The following is a 6,634-nucleotide window of genomic DNA, read 5'->3' on the forward strand; positions in this document are numbered from 1 at the left end:
GGAGGCCTACAAAGGCAAGAAGTGACTGGCTTACAAGCTTTCAAGAGGGAACCTAGATTGAGAGGGTATGGAGGAAGTTAGAATCTCCACTGAGTAGTATGCAATCTGTCTAGGTGGGTTTGATGAAATGAAATGCGGATATGTCTCTTGTGATACAATAGTGAATAATTGCTATCCGGACTGATTGTGGGGGTTGGAAATGTAAAGGTGGATGTTTTATAGCAAGGAGGGGAGTGATTAACTTTTCAGTCCTGGTGAGGAAGTCCCTGGGACCATCAAGGGTAAAGAGCAGAGAGTGGGACCTTACCCAGAGAAGGAGTGATGCCTGAGATGGAGGTATAGATGATGACTTGGAGAAATGGAGCAGCTGGGGACTATAGACACAGAGAGGGAGAGGGGCTGTGTGATGTCTTCCAGTGTGCAGGCTTGTAGTATATACACTTTGGTTGGTTGATGATGCATGGAGGGGATTGTAACCATGGCAATGAAATGATATACAATAGGATGAATGTGAAACTAATGTTCTCCCATGTAAACTATAACATAATTCACAATAAAACATTACAATAAATAAAGTGGGAGGAGGCATGTAAGAATATCAATAGTAGCTGATGTAACCTAGCTTGGATAGCTTAATGAACAGAACTTAACTTTAGGAAGATAAAGAAGCTTGATACAGGAAGCAAATGTAAATTGCTACAATTTGATGAACTTGACCTTTGCTTATGGATGTAGTTTCTCAAAATACCAACTGAGGAGGAATGTGTCTTCACATGAAGGATTAAGCCTATCCCCTCTGTATGCAGGGTTGACAGGTCAGGCAAATTAAACATTGGCTACCTAAAATGGAGAAGCTATAAAGGCATGAAGTGGCTGGCTTACAAGTTTTCAAGAAAGAGTTTAGTTTTAGAGTGAGTGTTGGGGGAAGGGTGTAGAATCCCCACTGAATAATTTTCATCTGTCTAGATGTGTCTGGTGAAAGGAGATGGGGATAGGATTCTTTTGATTCATTAGGGAATAATTGTTATCCTGACTAATTGTTACAACTGTAAAGGTAGAAGACATGCAAAACAAAAAGAAAGGAGACGTTAATCTTAAATTCCAGGAACAGAGAACCCTAGGACCATCAGGAAGGAACAGCATGAGTGGAACGTGGGTTCCTAACCAGAGAAGCAGCAACTCCAGAAACAGAGGCAGGGATGATGACATGAAGAGATAAAGCAGCTGAGGAATCTCAACTCCAGAAAACAGAAAGGCTGTGTGTTGGTGGCCAGGAGGCTGGCTTGCAAAATGTGCCTTTTGGTTCTTTAAACAATCATATATTCCTGAGGTTTTTTTGTGTGTACATAAAATATATATATAGAGAGAGGGAGAATAGAAGCAAACACTGTTAACCAATGGTGCATGGAGGGGATTGTAATCATTGTAATGAAACAAAATATGATTGGTTGAGAGCAAAACCGATGTTTTCCCATGTAAACTATTACTAAATTCACAATAAAAGCTTTAAAAAAAAAAAACTATGTGTGCCAGGGTTTCATTATTTTATAGTAATTATTCAATCTTTATGCTGATCAAATAATCTAAGAAACTGGATTTTATAAGACAATAAGAACTTTGAAATGAAGATGACACAACTATTTTTGCTGTAACTGAAGATGACTTAAAATACTTAATGATTAAGATCAAAGACCATACCCTTGAGTGTGGTTGTACCTCAATGAAGAGAAAACAAAAATCCTCATCACTAGGTAAATAAATAGCATCATGATAAATGATGAAAAGATTGAAGTTGTCAAAGACTGTATTCTTCTTTGATCCATTATCAATACTCAGGGAAACACCAAACAAGAAATCAAATGATATATTGCATTAGGCAAATCTAATGCACAAGACGTCTTCAAAGTGTTCAAGGACAAAGATGTCAGTTTGAGAACTATGATGTCTCTGTCACAAGCCATGGTAATTTTAGTAACGTCATATGCATGTGAATGTTGGACAATGAATAAGGTGGATTATAGAAGAGTGGATGCATTTGAATTTGGTGTTGCAGAATAATACTACAAGATACCCATGTGGGTCATTATTGTTGTTTTTAACTGCTGTTGAGTCGATTCCAACCCATAGAGACCCTGTATAGGATTTCCAAGGAGCAGCTGGTGAGTTTAAACCTCAGACCTTGCAGTTGAACTGGCTTTGCAATCTAGCACATTAACCCACAGAGCCACACCAGGACTCCGTGTGGGTCATGGACCTGTGGAAGGCACTCTGGGAATAGATAGGGCACATCAGAGTAGCACATGTAGATGCCCATTAGAAGACATTTTTCTTGGATCAGAAGGTGACTAGAGTCAACAAGTGGACATGGTGGCACAGTCTTTGAGAAGGCCAATTGGGTTCATTAAATGACTGTACATTTGGTTCCTGAAGCAATTCTGAATCTATACAAAACTTTTTTGCACTCTCCAAGCCACAAAAATTCCAATAAGTACTGCTCTTTCTGCCAGAAAATTAAAACAAAACAAAACAAACAAACAAACAAAAACATATATTACAGAGAGCTATTCTTGGAGGGAAGGCACTGCACATAGCTGGCAGGTAGATTATATAGGACAAATGAAACCAGTGACACCAAGTGGCTGCAAATGGGTCCTCAGGAATAGATATCTACCCTGAACTTGGCTTTGCATATCCTAAAAGGTGTGTAGGTTTCAAAAATACCATGAAGAAATTAGAACAAAAGACTCTGTATTCAATGTTTAAGTCTTGATACTTTATAGCCCAGAGGGTTTAACAATGGGTCAAGAAACAGCATGTTAAATACCATGTTGCATACCATCTTCAGAGCAATCAATTAATAGAAAATTTGAATGGACATTTGTAATATTTGTTATCTCAAATGGGGATATATAAACCTGTGAAAGACTGACTCACATGCCTACATGAGTGTGCTCACATTCAACATGAGGGGGACAAATCTATTACTGGATAAATTCCTATATTTCTTGAGGAATTATGTTCATTGACCTTCCTTTGGGATCAAATGAATCAAGTCTTCTTAAATCTTCCTTATTCATTGTCCATCTTTCACATGCACCATTCTCCTAGCAGTAAAATAGCTTGTAAGCATGTTACTGATACAACTTACACACTTCAGTTCTTTACTTGAAAAATAGAGCATGAGTCTTACTCATTCCAAATATACTTATTGATTGAAAATACAATGATTTAGGTTAGACTCAACTTAGTCATCAGAGTGACATGTGTTCTTTTTACACATAAAGGAGGTCTTTTTTTTTTTTTTTTTTTCCTTCCTTTACTGCTGCTTCTATGAAATTCTTGACAAGTCCTTTTATACACATTTCATAATGGTACTTAATGATCCGGTTGTGAGTGTTTTTGTTTTCTTTCTGCTGAGTTGTAATCCAATTTGAAGGCTATATACTTTGACCTTCATAACTAAGTGCCTCAAGTCCTCTTCACATTCAGTAAGCAATATTGCAAAGAAAAATATAATAAGAATGTGCAAATACCCACATTAGAAAATCAAAAAGAAAACATTTCACAATGTGAAAGAACTGGAAAAAAATCAAGCCACAACTTGCAATACTGAAGGAATTTATTAACAAACTATTGAATGACATGGGAAACATCAAAAGATGATGGAAGGAAGTGTCATTGGATTGATTCTGACTCGTAGCAATCCTGTAAATGGTTTCTAAGAGGCAATCAAAACACTATTTCAAATTTATTGTCCCTGGCAAGGACAAAGTACCTAGTAGGAAAGACAGAGATTGTGAGAAGGGCAAAGCCATCTTGAGAAGATCACAGCAAATACGGCCACAGGACAGAAATCCCATTGCAGAGATCTGACCACCCTTCAGAGATAAAGATGCAAACAATCTTTCATCCACCCATCTTCTTTTCTCTGTCTGCACTGCCACTCTGGTGACTAGAGGGAGTATCTGAGTGAGCAGACACCCCTTACACTCTCTAGAGGTTTATACTGCATACATGAACAGATCTGCTCACCTGTGAACTGTATCCCACTAGTAGAAAAAGTTGGATTATTTTGCTATGTTTTTTGGGTTTTCTTTTTGCCCCCTTTTACATTGAAGTGGGCTTTTTCTTTCTCTACACTATCCAAGAAGACAGCATTTGTGAATATATAGCCAAGATATGATCATACCCTATAAAATCCCACCATAGGGACAAGAGTCGATATCAGCTGCTATACACTACATGGAGTCCTGGTGTGGCACTGTGGGTTAATGAGCCAGACTGCAAAATCGTTTGAACTGCAAGGTTGCTCCTTGGAAACCCTATATAGGGTCACTATGGGTCGGAATCGACTTGACAGCAATTAACAACAACAACATACACTACATAGATAGCCATAATTGCTAAAATTGCTTTCAGTTGAGTAATAAGAAAAATGAAAAGGAAAGCTTACCTCCTGATCACATCTACCAGGAGGCACTTGAAAAGTTTAATAATACATACATTAATCTAATTATTGAACATGCCCAAGAAACAATCAAAAATCTCAATTCATGTCCAGAAACAAGAGAGAGTAGCTGAATCAAATGAGCTAGAGGTAGACCTAGAATTCCCATTGAGTAATGAGAAAAGTGATGTCTATTTCCTGATCACATCTACCTGGAGGCAATCAGAAAGTTTCATAACATATCAATATGCATTCATCTATTCATTGAAAACACACCTAATTATTGAAGATGCCTAAGAAAAAACTGACAATATCTGCATATGTCCAGAAAAAGGATAGAGTAACTGAGACAATTGAACTGGAGGTAGACCTAGACTTCCCATTTGGAAGGAAGGCAGACTTTGGAACTGCCTGTTAAGGAGTTTAGGAGAATGATATTGAAGTGCATTCAAACACTCAACATAGGAGTTGAGAAAAATAAGTAAGAATTTACCAAAGTGCTACATAAATAATCAAATAAGAGAAATAGCAGTGGAAACTATTCAAAACCTGCAAAAAGAGGTTCGGACAATACACTGAAAAGAAAAAAAAAAGAAGAATTGAAGAGATGGAAGCCAGAACCAGTGAGTATGAAGACAGATGTCTCAATACTGCTGAGGTAGAAAACCAAGAAGAAAAAAATATACAAAAAATCGGAAGAAAGTCTAAGACTCATGTGGGACAATATGAAGAGGAGTAACTTGAGAATTATCTGAGTCCCAGAACAGCAGTGATATCAGAAAACCACAGAGGGGATAGTTGAAGTGTGCTGGAAAAAAATTCCCCTATCATCCTGAAAGATGAGAAGATAAGCTTGATGAACAAACCACAGGAAAGATAGATCCCAAGAGAAAATCACCAAGACATATCGTAATCAAGAGCTCCAAAAGCAAAGACAAGGAGAAGTGTTACTTACAAAGGCAAGCAAAACATATTAAGCTCTGATCTCTCAGCAGAAACCATGCAGGCAAGAAGGCAAAGGGGAGACATACACAAAACCCTGAAAGAAAAAAAAAACAACAATGCTGCCAACCAAAACTCCTCTACACAGCAAAGCTATTAATCAAATACAATGGTGTAATCAAAACATTTCAGGATCAACAAAGCTAAGGGATTTTGTCAAAGCCAATTAAGTGCTTCATATCATCTTAAAGGGAATTCTCTGGACTGAAAACCAACAAGAACAGACAACCAGCGATTGACAGTTGTGGCAACACCAACCATAATTCAGTTGACTGATAGAAAGAGTCCAGAAGAGAACAGAACTGCATGAACGAATTCAGAGATCAGTCTACGATATAAACAATCACAATGTGAAAGAAGGAAAAATATAGGAACAGAGATCCAGGTGTTAAGGAGGTCTGGTAGATTACAGGATAAAATAGGCTGTTTTAAGTGGAGGGAAAAATTGATAGACTATAGGGTATCCTCAAAGAAAACTAATACTTCACAACATACCAGGAAAATGAAAATCCAAGAAGAACCTGGAAACATTAAAACTATGAATAAATTGAAAATAAAGAGCACAAAAAATACATGAACTCAGCACAGGAAGGAATGCAGAACAACAACAACAAAAACAAAAAAAAACACCATCAAGATCACAAAAAAACAAACATAATAACAGTAATTAATTCATAACTTTCAATAATTACACTGTATGTCAATGAATTAAACATACCAATCAAAAGACAAAGAGTGACAGAATGGATAAGAAAATGAGATACTGTCTGCAAGTAACACAACTTATACACAAAGAAAACAAATAAACAAAAAAAAAACAAATGAAAAGTTAAAGGATGGAAAATAATATACCAACCTAATTGTAATTAAAAAAATGAGCAGAAGTGACAACACTAATCTCCAATAAAATTAACTTTGAGGAAACAAACAGCATAAAAGATAAAGAAGGACACAATCCTATGATAAATGGGTCACTTCAACAAGATGACAAAACTATATGAATATACACACTCCCAATGAAAGGGCCCCAAATAATATAAAGCCAACCCCAATACAATTGAAGAAAGAAATAGACAAATCTTCAATAATAGTTTGTTGTTTTCAGGTGCCATCGAGTCGGAACCGACTCATAGCGACCCCATGCACAGCAGAACGAAACAATGTTCGATCCTGGGCCAACCTCAC

This window comes from Chrysochloris asiatica, unplaced genomic scaffold (genome assembly GCF_000296735.1).
Source record: "Chrysochloris asiatica unplaced genomic scaffold, ChrAsi1.0 scaffold00152, whole genome shotgun sequence".
NCBI lineage: Eukaryota > Metazoa > Chordata > Mammalia > Afrosoricida > Chrysochloridae > Chrysochloris > Chrysochloris asiatica.